We start from the raw sequence: 17,136 nt of genomic DNA on the forward strand, positions 1-17,136 counted from the left end.
CCATTGAGGTTAAGAATGATTGGCATCTATAGGAACTCAGAGTTCAGATAGTGTTATTGACTCTCCTAGTTCAGTATGATGATTCTTGAACACAGCTTCTTTATGAGTCTTGGACGTGGCCCTAAGCACTTTGTTTTCCAGTATTACCACCGGATACATAAATGCCACAGACACATAATTGGGTGAACCTTTTCAGATTGTGACTCAGCTTTGCTAAAGTCCCCAATTAGAGGTGTCCAGGGTTCTTAAGCACACTCTTCTTTTGCTTTGGACCTTGACTTTAACCGCTCAGTCTCAAGTTTTCACTTGACACCTACACGCCACAAGCACATGGTTAGGGACAGCTTGGTTTAGCCGCTTAGGCCAGGATTTTATTCCTTTAGGCCCTCCTATCCACTGATGCTCAAAGCCTTGGGATCCTTTTTATTTGCCCTTGCCTTTTGGTTTTAAGGGTTATTGGCTTTTTGCTCTTGCCTCTTGGTTTTAAGAGCTTTTGGCTTTTTCTGCTTGCTTTTTCTTTCTATTTTTTTTCGCCTATTTTTTTTTCTGCAAGCTTTGTTCTTTGCTGCTTTTTCTTGCTTCAAGAATCATTTTTATGATTTTTCAGATCATCAAATAACATGTCTCCTTGTCATCATTCTTTCAAGATCCAACATATTTAACATTCTTAAACAACAACTTCAAAAGACATATGCACTGTTCAAGCATTCATTCAGAAAACAAGAAGCATTGTCACCACATTAATATAATTAAGCTAAGTTCAAGGATAAATTTGAAACTCATGTACTTCTTGTTCTTTTGAATTAAAACATTTTTCATTTAAGAGAGGTGATGGATTCATAGGACATTCATAACTTTAAGACATAGTTACTAACTACTAATGATCATGTAATGAAGACACAAACATAGATAAGCACTTTAACATAGAGAAAACGAAAAACAGAGAATGTAAGAACAAGGAATGAGTCCACCTTAGTGATGGTGGCGTTTCCTCCTTGAGGAACCAATGATGTTCTTGAGCTCTTCTATGTCTCTTCCTTGCCTTTGTGGCTTGATTCCTAGTGATTTTTGGTATTTCTATCCTCAGTTGCTTCCAATAACTATGTGGAGGGAAGTGCATCCCCTGAGGTATCTCAGGGATCTCTTGATTTGCAGCCACATGTTCTACCACTGAGCTATAGATCCTTTACATAATTGTTTTACCACACCAAACTTAGAATGTTGCTTGCCCTCGAGCAAAAGAAGAAGGAATAAATAAAGAAGAAGATGTGGAAAAAAACTAGGATTATGAGGAAAGAAGGTGGGGATCCTGTGGGGTCCACAGATCCTGAGGTGTCAAGGCATTTACATCCCTGCACCAATTTAGGCATGCAAAATGCCCTTGCACACAACTCTGGGCGTTCAGCGCCAGGTTGGTGCCCATTTTGGGCGTTCAACGCCCATTTGTTGCCTATTTTTGGCGTTGAACGCCAGAACCATGCTTGTTCTGGGCGTTCAGCGCCCAGATACTGCCCATTTTGGGCGTTCAGCGCCAGAACCATGCTCTGTTCTGGCGTTGAACGCTAGACAGATGCTTCCTCCAGGGTGTGATTTTTCTTCTGCTGTTTTTGATTCTGTTTCTAAATTTTTTGTTTATTTTGTGACTCCACATGATCATGAACCTAAGAAAACATGAAAAATAGAAATATAATTAGATAAATAAACATTGGGTTGCCTCCCAACAAGCACTTCTTTAATGTCAATAGCTTGACAGTGGGCTCTCATGGAGCCTCACAGATGTGCAGAGCTTTGTTGAGACCTCCCAACACCAAACTTAGAGTTTGGATATGGGGGGTTTGACACCAAACTTAGAGTTTGGTTGTGGCCTCCCAACACCAAACTTAGAGTTTGACTGTGGGGGCTTTGGTTGACTCTGCTTTGAGAGAAGCTTTTTCTGCTTCCTCTCCATGGATGCAGAGAGAGATCCTTGAGTTGTAAACACAAGTTTGTCCTTATTTAATTGAAGGATCAATTCTCCTCTGTCCACATCAATCACAGCTCTTGCTGTGGCTAGGAAAGGTCTTCCTAGGATGATGGATTCATCCTCTTCCTTTCCAGTATCCAGGACTATGAAATCAGCAGGGATGTAAAGGCCTTCAACCTTTACTAACACGTCCTCTACTTGTCCATAAGCCTGTTTTCTTGAATTGTCTGCCATCTCTAATGAGATTTTAGCAGCTTGCACCCCATAGATTCCCAGTTTCTCTATTACAGAGAGGGGCATGAGGTTTATTCCTGAACCAAGGTCACACAGAGCCTTAAAGATCATGGTGCCTATGGTACAAGGTATTATGAACCTTCCAGGATCCTGTCTCTTCTGAGGCAATGTCAGTTGATCCAGATCACTTAGTTCATTGGTGAACAAGGGAGGTTCATCTTCCCAAGTTTCAATACCAAATAATTTGGCATTTAGCTTCATGATTGCACCAAGGAACTTGGCAGCTTGCTCTTCAGTAACATCCTCATTCTCTTCAGAAGAGGAATACTCATCAGAGCTCATGAATGGCATAAGGAGGTTCAATGAAATCTCTATGGTCTCTAGATGAGTCTCAGATTCTTTAGGTTCCTCAGAGGGAAGCTCCTTATTGATCACTGGACGTCCCAGGAGGTCTACCTCCTTGGGATTCACGTCCTTCTTCTCTCTTGTGGGTTCGGCCATGGTAATTAATTCAATGGCCTTGCACTCTCCTTTTGGATTCTCTTCTGTATTGCTTGGGAGAGTACTAGGAGGGATTTCAGTGATCCTTTTACTCAGTTGGCCCACTTGTGCTTTCAAATTTCTAATGGAAGACCTTGTTTCATTCATGAAACTCACAGTGGCCTTAGATAGATCAGAGACTAAATTTGCTAAGCTAGATGGATTCTGCTCAGAATTCTCTGTCTGTTGCTGAGTGGATGATGGAAAAGGCTTGCTATTGCTAAACCTGTTTCTTCCACCATTATTAAAGCCTTGTTGAGGCTTTTGATCCTTCCATGAGAGATTTGGGTGATTTCTCCATGATGGATTGTAGGTGTTTCCATATGGTTCACCCATGTATTTTAACTCTGCTATTGCAGGGTTCTCAGGATCATAAGCTTCTTCTTCAGAAGATGCCTCTTGAGTACTGTTGGATGCAGCTTGCATTCCATTCAGACTCTGAGAAATCATATTGACTTGCTGAGTCAATATTTTGTTCTGAGCCAATATGGCATTCAGAGTCTCAATTTCAAGAACTCCCTTCTTCATAGGCGTCCCATTACTCACAGGATTCCTCTCAGAAGTGTACATGAACTGTTTATTAGCAACCATGTCAATGAGTTCTTGAGCCTCTGCAGGCGTTTTCTTTAGGTGAATGGATCTACCTGCAGAAGTATCCAATGACATCTTTGATAGCTCAGATAAACCATCATAGAATATATCCAGGATGGTCCATTTTGAAAGCATGTCAGAAGGACACTTTTTAGTCAGCTGCTTGTATCTTTCCCAAGCTTCATAGAGGGATTCACCTTCTTTCTGTCTGAAGGTTTGAACATCAGCTCTAAGCTTGCTCAGCTTTTGAGGAGGAAAGAACTTGGCTAAGAAAGCCGTCCAGCTTATCCCAAGAGTTCAGGCTGTCTTTGGGTTGAGAGTCCAACCATATTCTAGCTCTGTCTCTTACAGCAAAAGGGAAAAGCATGAGCCTGTAGACTTCAGGATCTACTCCATTAGTCTTAACAGTATCACAGATCTGCAAGAATTCAGTTAAGAACTGAAAAGGATCTTCAGATGGAAGTCCATGAAACTTGCAGTTCTGCTGCATCAGAGAAACTAGCTGAGGTTTTAGCTCAAAATTGTTTGCTCCAATGGTAGGAATGGAGATGCTTCTTCCATGTAAATTGGAATTAGGTACAGTAAAGTCACCAAGCATTCTCCTTGCATTATTGTTGTTGGGTTCGGCTGCCATCTCCTTTACTTGTTCGAAATTTTCAATAAGGTTGGCTCTGGATTGTTGTAATTTAGCTTCTCTTAGTTTTCTCTTCAGAGTCCTTTCAGGTTCTGGATCAGCTTCAATAAGAATGCCTTTTTCTTTGTCCCTGCTCATAAGAAAGAGAAGAGAAAAAGAAAAGAAGAGGAATCCTCTATGTCACAGTAAAGAGGTTCCTTATTGTTAGTAGAAGAAGAAAAGGAATAGGGGTGAAGAAGAATGAAGAATCCAAACACAAAGGTGATGATAGGAGCAGAGATGTGAGATGAAGAGAAGTGTTAGTAGATGAATAAATAAATAGAAGGGGATGAGAGGAGGAGAGAATTTTCGAAAATAATTTTTGAAAAAGGTTAGTAGTTTTTCGAAAATTCAAATAAAAAATAAAATAATTAGTCTAATTAAAAAGAAATTTTGAAAAAGAGGGAAGATTTTTTCGAAAATTAGAGAGAGAGAGTTAGTTAGGTAGTTTTGAAAAAGGTAAGAAACAAACAAAAAGTTAGTTAGTTAGTTGAAACAAATTTTGAAAAGATAAGAAGTTAGGAAGTTAGAAAAGATATTTTGCAATCACTTTTTTGAAAAAGGTAAGATAAGAAGATATTTTTGAAAAGATATGATAGAAATTAGTTTTTGAAAAAGATTTGATTTTTAAAATCTCAATTAATGACTTGATTCACAAGAAATCACAAGATATGATTCTAGAACTTAAAGTTTGAATCTTTCTTAACAAGTAAGTAACAATCTTGAAATTTTTGAATCAAAACATTAATTGATGATGTTATTTTCGAAAATATGATGTAAAATTAAGAAAAATATTTTTGAAAAATATTTTTTTTTGAAATTTTCGAAAATAACTAAAAAAATTGAAAAAAAAGATTTGATTTTTGAAAAAGATTTTGAAAAAAGATAAGATTTTTTTTTTTAAATTGAAAATTTGATTTGACTCATAAAAACAACTATATTTTAAAAATTTTTGAAAAAGTCAAATCTAATTTTCGAAATTTTAAGAGAGAAAAATGGAAAGATATTTTTTTGATTTTTGAATTTTTATGATGAGAGAGAAAAACAAGAAAAATGATGCAATGCATGAAAGTTATGGATCAAAATAATGAATGTATGCAAAAATGCTATGAATGTCAAGATGAACACCAAGAACACTATGAAGATCATGATGAACATCAAGAACACATTTTTGAAAAATTTTTAATGCAAGAAAAACATACAAGACACCAAACTTAGAATTCTTTAATGCTTAGACACTAAAAATTCAAGAATGCATATGAAAAACAAGAAAAGACACAAAATATGCAAATGCAAAGATCAAACAAGAAGACTTACCAAGAACAACTTGAAGATCATGAAGAACACTATGAATGCATGAATTTTTTTCGAAAAATACAAGATGAACATACAATTGACACCAAACTTATAACATGACTCAAGACTCAAACAAGAAACACAAAAAATATTTTTTTGATTTTTATGATTTTCTAATTTTTTTTTTCTTTTAATTTTTTTCGAAAATTATTTTGAAAAAAAAAATAAGGATTCCAAAATTTTTAATATGAATTCCAGGAATCTTATGCTCTTTAGTCCAAAGCTCCAATCAAAGGGTCAGGCATGGCTTAATAGCCAGGTAAGCTCTAGCATGTAAATCAGATATGACACGCCTAACATGCCCTACAGTCGTGGCTTTACAGCCAACCAGGCTTCAACATGCTTTATGAAACACTAGAATTCATTCTTAAAAATTCTGAAGAAAAATATATTTTTGAAAATATTTTTATTTTTATTTATTTTTTTTTCGAAAACAAAGGAGAAATTTTTGAAAGATTTTTTTGAAAATTTTTTTTTCTTTTGAAAACTTTTTGAAAAGAAAATGAAAAGAAAGTTACCCAATCTGAGCAACAAGATGAACCGTCAGTTGTCCAAACTCGAACAATCCCCGGCAACGGCGCCAAAAACTTGGTGCACGAAATTGTGATCTCTGGTAATGGCTCCAAAAACTTGATGCTCTAATCTCAATTCATAATTTGTCACAACTTCGATACAACTAATCAGCAAGTGCACTAGGTCGTCCAAGTAATACCTTACGTGAGTAAGGGTCGAATCCCACGGAGATTGTTGGTATGAAGCAAGCTATGGTCACCTTGTAAATCTCAGTCAGGAAGATAATAATTGATTATGGAGTTTTCGAAAATAATACTAATTAAACAGAAAATAGGGATAGAAACACTTATGTAATTCATTGGTGAGAATTTCAGATAAGCATGTAGAGATGCTTTCGTTCCTCTGAATCTCTGCTTTCCCGCTGCCTTCATCCAATCAATCCTACTCCTTTTCATGGCTGGCATTTTGCAAGGGCATCACTGTTGTCAGTGGCTACATCCCCTCCTCTTGTGAAAATGGTCCAAGATGCCCTGTCACGGCACGGCTAGTCATCTGAGGTTCCCGATCATGCTGGAATAGGATTCACCCTCCTTTTGCGTCTGTCACTACGCCCAGCAATTGCGAGTTTGAAGCTCGTCACAGTCATTCAATCCCAGAGTCCTAGTCGGAATACCACAGACAAGGTTTAGACTTTCTGGATTCTCATGAATGCTGCCATCAATCTAGCTTATACCACGAAGATTCTGATTAAGAGATCTAAGAGATACTCATTCAATCTAAGGTAGAATGGAAGTGGTTGTCAGGCACGCGTTCATAGGGAATGATGATGATTGTCACGTTCATCACATTCAGGTTGAAGTACGAATGAATATCTTAGAAGCGGAACAAGTTGAATTGAATAGAAAAACAGTAGTACTTTGCATTGATCTTTGAGGAACAGCAGAGCTCCACACCTTAATCTATGGAGTGCAGAAACTCTACTGTTGAAAATACATAAGTGAAGAAGGTTCAGGCATGGCCGAGAGGCCAGCCCTCAAACGTGATCTAAGATAGCATATAACTGATCAAAGATATCTAATACAATAGTAAAAAGGTCCTATTTATAATAAACTAGCTACTAGGGTTTACAGAAGTAAGTAATTGATGCATAAATCCACTTCCGGAGCCCACTTGGTGTGTGCTTGGGCTGAGCTTGAAGTCTACACGTGGAGAGGTCATTCTTGGAGTTGAACGCCAGCTTTTGTGCCATTTTGGGCGTTGAACTCCACTTTGCAACTTGTTTCTGGCGCTGGACGCCAGAATTGGGTAGAGAGCTGGCGTTGAACGCCAGTTTGCATCGTCTAAACTTGAGCAAAGTATGGACTATTATATATTGCTGGAAAGCCCTAGATGTCTACTTGCCAACGCAATTAGAAGTGCGCCATATTGAGTTCTGTAGCTCCAGAAAATCCATTTTGAGTGCAGGGAGGTCAGAATCCAACAGCATCAGCAGTCTTTCTTCAACCTCTGAATCTGATTTTTGCTCAAGTCCCTCAATTTCAGCCAGAAAATACCTGAAATCACAGAAAAACACACAAACTCATAGTAAAGTCAAGAAATATGAATTTAACATGAAAACTAATGAAAACATCCCTAAAAGTAACTAGATTCTACTAAAAACATACTAAAAACAATGCCAAATAGCGTATAAATTATCCGCTCATCAAGGACTTTATTATTTTTAATTTTAATTTAAACTTAGTTTTTTATTTTATTAATATAACAATACGTATTTTTGTAATTTTATGTTGAATTTCTTTAAGATTTTATTATTTTTTATTTTAATTTGAATTTAGTTGTTTATTTTTTTATTTTATTAATATGTATGAAATTTGGAATGATTGAGTTTTATATTTATTTTAAAAAAATTGATATTTCTGCAGGTAGAGTAGGATAGGGTAGGGTTTAGAACTTTAGAATGTGGGTAGGGTATGGGTTGAGAGATTCTCAACCCGCGGGTAGAGTAGGGTAGAGTTTTATTGAGATTTTCAACCTGCGGGTAGAGTTAGGGTAGGGTCCAAACCCTACCCTACCCATTGCCAGCCTTAGTCTGGAGGGAGCTGGACGATTGCGCAGGGGGAGGGGGGAGCTGCAACTGCCGACGGAGGAGTGCCACCCAATGCAAATGTCACATCCATAGGACCTAGTAGAGGCTCGTCTAGGTCTATTGCAAGGGGTGTATGGTGTCTGGGGACATGGACTCCACGTCGGGCTATCTCATCCTCTTGGATAATGACGCTAATCTCCTTTAGGAAGCGAGATCCACCAAAATCGCTATCCAGGCCTGAGCTACCTAGCAAGTCCGATAGGAGCTCACCTGGGCTCATGAATGTATGACTCTTATGAAAGCCGTCACCACTGCTCGGAACACCAACAAAAAAGTCGCCTAAAGCCCATAAAGTACCACACTAGACACCACCCTCATCCCTAGCACCTCCACCACCACCTCTATCTCGACCACCACCTCCACCACTATTTCGACCTCGACCTCTCCTGCCACCTCCACCATTTCGCAACCCCTATCACCTCTGTCAACATCGGATCCACCCCTGAAACCGCTACCACCACATCGACCTCCCTCTCCATCTTCCCACCCACCATCCTCCACCACCACTGCCTCCATCTCCCCTCCTAATACGTCGACTTCTACCTCAACGTCCACCCTTCCTCTCTCTGGACCGTGCCCGATACCTCATCGACAACCTCGACCCCTCCCCTCCATGGAATCAATCGCATCATCGAGCCACCTTCACTCACGATACGAGGCTCATGTACCAACACACCGTCTCCGCTTGACTCGACGTCGGTCAGGAGCATCTGGCACCTGATCCATCTCAGGAACCTGGCCTGGACCTCTCTGGGTCGCCTCAGTTGGGATAGGATCTTCCCTAGGGTCTCCGAGGAAGAGCTCTGGCAATAGGAACCTCCTCCTATACTCATGCCACCACTCCAAGTAAGCCTGTGATGGGCTTGGGTCTACCACCATATCAAATCGTAGCACATAGTCGGCCCGCCTGCTCCAATGTACGTGCCAACTCTGTAGAGTGTCCAAAAACCATCAGTCCATGCCTCTGCCATCCTTCAACATCAGAAAATCAATGTCGAGTGCGAGCCGTGGGTGATGCTGTATGTAGCGCTCTACCACACAGAGTCTTATACTATAGTCAGAAGACTGAGGTGGCGAGGTATTACGACCTCTAACTATAAAATCATATATATAATATAGGTGAAATGAATATATATTCGAGGAGCCTTGAAGGAAAGCTTAAACAATAAGTCGCAAAAATAAAAGCGCATCGCTCGCGTGAACGTAAACCGAGTGAAATGGAAAAGGATAAAACAAAAGTATAAAGAGTAGAATGTCAAGAGTTACAAAATACCAAATCTCTGACTCAACCTGTAAAGGTAAGGCTGGCCGGAATATAAATACATAGATATACATAGCCCAAAATATCCCAAAACAAGATAAACAACAACCTGTTTCTCCACTTCGACCTCTAAGAGGAACAAAATAAAGTTATACATACAGAAGATAATCTATCTACAGAATATAAAGCATAAGCTCAAAATACAGAGTCCCAAATATAACACTTCACTTGCAGAATGAACTCTAGACACTTACCGAGGTGTCTCTCGACCTGTATCTGAAAACAACAATATATATATGGTATGAGAACCGGAGGTTCTCAGCATGGTAACAGTGCCCACATAAATAAGATATAAGGTCCCGGGAATGCCAAAGGCAATCCTAGAACTCCGACACTCAAATTATAAAACTTAAAGATTAAGACGACAACCATAAATATGGGTAGTTATCTAAGGTTCTTAAGGTTCTAACTCAATCCTAACTTAATCCCTCAAATTACAATCCACTCACTGTCTCATAAAACTCTAGCTCTACAATTCACCTTCTACCACCTCCAGCCCTCCAAATTCACCAGTGCACAGACAAACAATACAAACAAAGGCAAACACAATTAGAGTACAAGTAATGCAAGTAGCAAGTATAATAATTAGGCATACTAATTCACATAGGCACTCAATTAATGCACAAACAAGCAAATCAAACATATGCACATGATGCATGCCTGTCCTACGGCTGATGAGTCTCATCTGTCGGTTATAAAGCCAAACTCGACATGTTTGGTAGCTAACCCTGGACAGAACACTGAACATGAAGCAAGTGGGACAACATCGCAAGCCCTTGTATCTTACCCCCGTACCTAGAGCAGGGGACAACTTCACCCTGTCTCTTACCCAGGTGGTGTTACAGTTCTCAATCCGGAGCAAGCGGTTTCACAATCCAACCCTTGCATCTTACCCGAAGTTTTGAACTCTTAATCGAAGCAAGTGGATAACACCACTGCATCTTACCCGGCAATCTTGCCTCTTACCCGGAGCAAGTGATTAATATCACTGCGTCTTACCCGGAGGCATATAACAATCAATTTCGAGTTCACTTTCATTATTATACCAATTCATTCATGGTCATTAATTCATTTTTCATACATTCTCAACATCTCTACACTTATTTAACATATACCCGGAGCGAGTGGTCATTGCCACCGCCTCTTACCCGGGCACCTCTATCTCATTCAATTCAATTCATTCAAATGCAATCACCACTTCACAATCATAGATCATTACCCCCCAACTTGCTTCATTTCCAAGTTCCTATCCCTTCCTAATTTCATCTCATCACTAAGCATCCAACTAAGGTTTAGGGGCTAAAAGAGTAAAAACAGTGATTTAGAAGTTTGAAATTAAGCTTTGAAACACAAAAATCCATGTTTGCTGCTACAGGGGCCACACGTACGCGTGCGTCACACGTACGTGTGGGCCATGCGTACGCGTGGGAGTGCGTTTGGCCCATCATGCGTACGCATACATATGCCCGCGTGCGCATAAATGCCAGGCAGAGACGACTCTTCGCGTATGGAGGGATTCGTGTACGCATACAGTGCAGATCAGGAAAAAAATGGCTAAGTCTACAGAATTTCAGTCTTACATACCAAACTTCCGATGCACATAACTTCCTCGTTTTAAAACATTTTTCATCCGTTTCAAACAGCGTAAACTTCACGGACCCAATTTTCATATGAAATAAGTTTAAAATAATTTGGGAGTCCGGAAGCCGAGTTATGGCTCGCCGAAGATCGGCCAAAAATCAACTTTTCACAAAATTTTTACAAGATTTCAAAACCTCAATTTTCACAACACTTCAATTCCATCCCTTTTTAAACTTACCAAACCACATCAACCCAAGCCCCAAAATTACTCAATACACCAATTTTTCAAGTATGGCCACTTCCACACAATAAGTCATTCTTAACAACAATGTAATCCATACCAACAACTTACATATACATATAAGACAACACATACCAAATGACAATCACTTAGCCAATCCACACTCAACTCAACACAATATACTACAAAATACATCACAATTACCATATCCAAGTCCAATATACACCATCAATATCATTATCATAACATCATCATTATCATTGTTCAACACATACTCAAGGTTAGTTCTCAACATTCACATCTTCCAATCCTAACAATCATAATCATGCAACACAATCCAAATTTGCTTCCTTCACTCATTCAACAATTCGCATTTATTATCCACTTTAAAATCATTGATTATCAATCTTTTATTAGGATTACTAACTTGTTATCATACATACATGCTTCAACCTATCTTATGGTCATGTAGCCTATGTTTTCACGAGACATTACATATTATTTATGAGAAACCAAAACTATACTTTGGATGATTCCTCCTTAAGCTCAAAACCACCAAAATTCATGCTTCAAGGACTCCAATCCACATCCAATGATTCCAGCCACCAAAGGTCCAATAATCAAGCTCCCAACATCATCAATGTACTCCAAATCAATAATACTCAATCTAATCCCACAACATATCACTATAATCAACATTCAAACTTACCAATTCACTAATCAACATAAGGTTCAAGGTTTTTACCTTCACCCACTGATCCTTGAGCAATACCCACAAGGAATCAAGGCTAGTGAGCCCCTAAAATATGAAAATCATCAAGGAATTGAGTTCTTCAAATTCTAAACCCGAATTTTTCACACCAGCAGAAATGGGAATAAGCAAACATGAGTTACTTATAGTTTTGTTTAGATAGAATTGAAGAGCTCGATGAGCCCGACGCGTGGCCACAAACAGCTCGTCAATCGGAACTCCGGATCAAAAGTTACGGTCCAAAGAAGGAGGAGATGAATAGTATTTAAGGGTTTCACCTCCCTCTCTTCATTTGCAGCGTGATTCTCATAATGGAGGAGTGTTGGTGGCTGAAATGTTAATATTTGGGTTTATGTGGGCCCAGTTCAATCGGTTTGGTCCGTTTGGCCCAATCTTGGGCCAAATCCTTTAAAATTAGTGTCAAAATTCATATTTTAATTATTTCTTCTATTTTAAACTATAAAATTTAATTTTTTAATTTTTTAAATAATAATTAATTTATTGGCTAATTATTTATAAATTTGCGGATTTTACACTGTACTCCACCAAGCTGTGGTAGCACCCTATCCACCTGATGTCACTCTATGACGGCAAAGTAGATCAATGTTGTCATAGATATCCATAGCGCCATATGTCGGGGCTCCAAGATCTCGAGATGGACTACCTGAACAATGATAGAGGGAGATCGTCGGTTAGAAATTTTTCCAAAATAATTTCGTTGAAGTGTAGATCCAAACCAATAATCAACCATCAATCAAAGTTTAATTTGTTTGTCAGAAGTGCAAAAAATAGAGAGTATTTAAACCTCGAGTCGTCTCTCAAGAAATTGCAGGAAAGTGTGCATATTATTGGTTATGAGATTTTTTTTGGGTTTTTGGAATGATGAACGAGAAAGTAAAACTAACAATTAAGTAAATCAAATGCTAAAAGGCACTCATGGCAAGGATTAAAAGTCAAGACTTCCTATCTAGATCATTGACCACAACATGGTAATTGCAAAAGGTTAATTCCACTTAGTTTTCCTCTAACATGGAGGGTGAAGTCAAGTGGACATAATTGATCCTAAAACCAACTAACATTCCTAAATTACCAATCAAACTGGACATCAATGATATCAAAGAACCTAAGTCCTCAATCACAAGCCAAGAGTATAAAAATCTATTCTAAAACACAACCAAGCATTTTATCAAACACTTGGAAGACATAAAAGAAAAGCATAGTAAATTAGTAAGAAATATAAAATCTACAACTACCCAATGTAAGAAAACAATAATAACAACTCAATTAAACATTAATAAACATGAAAATATAAAATTGCATTGAAGGAAATTAAAATCAACAAAATTTCATAAACATAAAATAGATCAAGTAAAGGAAAGAACAATAAAACTAAGAAGAAAAAATGTAGTAACAAGAGATTGCAAAGAAATTAAATCAAAGCAACAATTAAACCATAATCCTAAGATGTAATGAACTAAACCTAACCTAATTCTAGAGAGAAGAGAGAGCTTCTCTCTCTAGAATATAACCTAAGGTATATTCTACACTACTCCTAATTGCTCTCCCCTTGTTCTTTCTTGAATTTGGCTTCAAATACTTCAGAAATGAGTTGGATTTAGGCTTGAGTGAGCTCAGAAATCGCCCCCAGTGTGTTCTTTAAGTTGGTCATGTGATACTTGTCACGTGTATGCGTGGGTCACACGTACATGTCGCTTGACGAAATCTCTGGCACCGTTTGGTTATTGTCCATGTTCATAAGAGACATGGACACGATGGTACATGTTCACCTTTTATTTGTTGAGACACAATTTTTTTAAGACACGGTTACACACAGTTACCCACAAAAGACATGTATTTTATGTCTTTCTAAAATGTTGAGACACAGATTTTTGGCTTGAGACACAGATTGAATTATAGTTTTAGACAATTCTATCCTTATTAATTTTTGAAAATTCCATAATTATCCTATACTATTAACACCCTCTCTCTTCTTTTCTTATCTCTTTTTTTCTCTTCCCTCTTTCTATTCTTCCTTCATCTTCTTCTACCCCTTCATCTTCTTCTTCATGCTCCAGATGGCAGATTGAATCGTCATCATCATCTTTTTCTCTTCTTTCTTCTGTTCTTCCTTCTTCTTCTACCCATTATCTTCTTCTTCACGCCCTAGAGGGTAGATATGATCTTTGTGTCGATGCCTCCGTTGCTTCATCTCCAGATCTGTATGCACTCTCCTATCTGCTTCTTCCCTGTGCTTCCACCTTCGTGTTTTTCAGATTGCGCCGCCTTTAGATCTGCCTCTTCTCCAGCCGTGATGACAATGAATTTGAATGATGGAAAGAAGTCACAAAATGAGAATTTTGAATGATGATGGATGAAGCATTGTTCGAATTAAACATTTTCTCTCAAAAATTTTAATTTTTTTATTTAAGAAAAAAACTTGTTTAAAAAAAAATCTGAGTTTGTTTTTTGAAGGGAAGCATGACTTGAGTATTTGGGATGTGCCACCACTTTTTCTTAAAAATTTATATTTCATAATAATGGTAATGGAATACAAGAAAGTCCAATTGGACATTAGAACTCTTCTCTTCTCTGCCTCCTTCTCATCTTCTTTTCATTTTTGATTTTCTGTCCAATTTTTTTTAATTATTGAATTGATTATGAATTAGAGACATTGATGATAGTAATTTGGATTGTAGAAAAATCAATGGTGGTGGTGGAAAGCAATGATGACAGTGGTGGAAGTGATGTAGCGGTGGATACAGTATAAGGACAAAAATGATATTTGATTTAGATAAGTGTGTCTTGTACACTATGACCAAACATAATAAAAAAATTTGTGTATTTTGTGTCTATGTATCTCTGTGTTTTTATGTCTCTGTCTTTATGTCTAAAAGACACTAACCAAACACTGCCTCTGGTCATGCGTACGCGTGGGTCATGCGTATGCGGAACTGGGCAGATTACCAAATCCTTATTTCTTCATGAATTCTCCACTTTGCGTGCTTTTTCTTCACTTCTTTGATCCAATCCTTGCCTCCTAAGCCTGAAATCACTAAACAAACACATCAAGGCATCGAGTGGAATCAAAGTAAATTAAATTTAGCAAATTAAGGGCCTAAAAAGCATGCTTTTACTCTTAAGCATAATTTAGGAGGAATTCACAAAATCATACTATTTCAATGAATAAATGTAAGAGAAGTCAATAAAATTCACCCAATTAAAGCAAATAAATACCATGAAATGTGGATTCGTCAAACAACATCCGGTGCGCTATATGGCATCGACGTGAACTGGTAAACAGTGAAGAGTATTGCAAGTCAATTTACGACTAGTTAGTACTTTAAAGAAACACCGACAATGCATGCATGAAAGGGAAGACGCTTACATCTCGTGGCTAGAGTAAATCTATTATGAGCCTCTACTACGCGACTCTAAACCCCTTCTCGCTCAATGTTGGCTGATAATCGGACCACCCGACACCCAATACATGTTATGGACAACGACAATTTTCTATAATATACGTTATTGAATAACATAATGAATAAATAGTGAGTACCTCGTCACTAACGGCCAATGAAAGGCATCAAACCCATCCGGCCTGAAATCCAGGAATCGCCAAAAGATCCATGACTGGAAGAGCTATAATGGACCGGCCAACTTAACTACGTTCCTGTTGATGACACAACACAAGCATCAGTATCACTACGATAGAGCGGCGGATCCCCAGCTGTATCCATCCATGTCCTCTAATCTCGCTACGTATGGAAGCCACTGGATATGCATGCGTATACCGGACTTGTCATCGAAGAGCTACATGGATAATAGGATCATGATGTACACCCTCGCGTACGTCCTAACTGTCTCCTTGTCTGCATCGTGAGGAAGGTGACTGAATGTCTCCTGCATCCAAGTGCACTTCACCGTGAACTTGTCGATGCAATTCGTCGGAGGCAACATACCCAACAACTCCTGGAACCAATCCCATGCAAGTCGTCCGCCCTCAATGAACCGTTGGAAATCCATTAGGCATCTGCTGATGTAATGTCCATCAATGGGAAGCCCTAAATTGTACGCAACATCCTGAAACGTAATCGTGCACTCTCCAAATGACATATGAAAAGTGTGAGTCTCGAGCCACCACCACTCCACAAATGCACTGACCAGCAGCTCATCCAACCCACACTAATAGTCGTTGAGTCTCGCGAGGTGGGCTAAGCCGGTCATGTGTAGGTATGGTATGATCTTGTCATCCATGGGCATACCATGCTGCCTCCTCATGCTAGTAATACATCGATATGGCTGCATTACGATGAAAAAAAATTCTTTTAGAGCCATCACAAGTTGCATTAATTAAATTATTAATTTAATAAAATTAAACAACATTAAATAATTTGATAAAGTAAACTATGTTAATTCAAGTAAAATAAACTGAATTAAACAATTAAAAAATTCAACCAACCTAAACTAAATAAATTTTTAACGACTTAGATTTGTAACTAAATTACTAGGCCTTTAATCTAAAGCTTAGAAATTACATTAAATCTAAAAAAATAAACTAATTTACATCCTTACCTTATTTCTACTGCCTATTTAACCTAATATTAGAAACCTACCTAAACTCCTCAAAAACTACTAATCTACTTAATTATTACTCTAATTAAGCATTGCTAATCAATATATAACTAATGTAACTATCATTTGTAGTTTAATCACAATAGCATATATAACAAATTTCTAAGTCACTTAACATCACAAACTATTATTGATATTCAATTTTAGAAATTAATCTCTTCGTGATTGAACCAGTAATGTGGGTGACACCGTCTAACCTATAGATATGGTTGGGATCGTTTTTCATTTTCACAGTTTTAATTCCAGCGTTTTTTTGGCACAAATATTCTCTAGATTTGGTTTTTTGGTGATTGGAATGTAATTTGAAGTAAATGGATTCAAACTTCTTATATAGGCGTAGAAGGACTAAATCGAAGCTAATGAATTCGATTTACTACTAATTTTCTTTTAAGGTAAATCGAACCTAGTTCATTCCATTTACTAGTGTTAAATTGAAATCCATTGAATTCAAATTATTAGGGACAAAATCCATGGTTACAATTTTAAACCATTGACTTCGATTTACAATGGATGGAGCCAAAATAATAATAAATCAAACTTGCTCCATTCGATTTATATCAACTTATGGTAGTTTAAATTTGATTAATTTGATTT

The 17,136-nt window shown here is 37.9% G+C and overlaps 1 non-coding gene across 1 annotated transcript; it reads left to right on the forward strand.

Annotated features, from left to right (window-relative positions):
• The first annotated feature begins 3,457 nt into the window (after nucleotides 1-3,457).
• On the forward strand, nucleotides 3,458-3,565 carry LOC112731332 (small nucleolar RNA R71). The gene has a single exon (XR_003167115.1). It is a non-coding gene; the product is annotated as a small nucleolar RNA R71 (small nucleolar RNA).
• The last annotated feature ends 13,571 nt before the right edge of the window (nucleotides 3,566-17,136 follow it).

Source organism: Arachis hypogaea, chromosome 12, assembly GCF_003086295.3.
Source record: "Arachis hypogaea cultivar Tifrunner chromosome 12, arahy.Tifrunner.gnm2.J5K5, whole genome shotgun sequence".
NCBI lineage: Eukaryota > Viridiplantae > Streptophyta > Magnoliopsida > Fabales > Fabaceae > Arachis > Arachis hypogaea.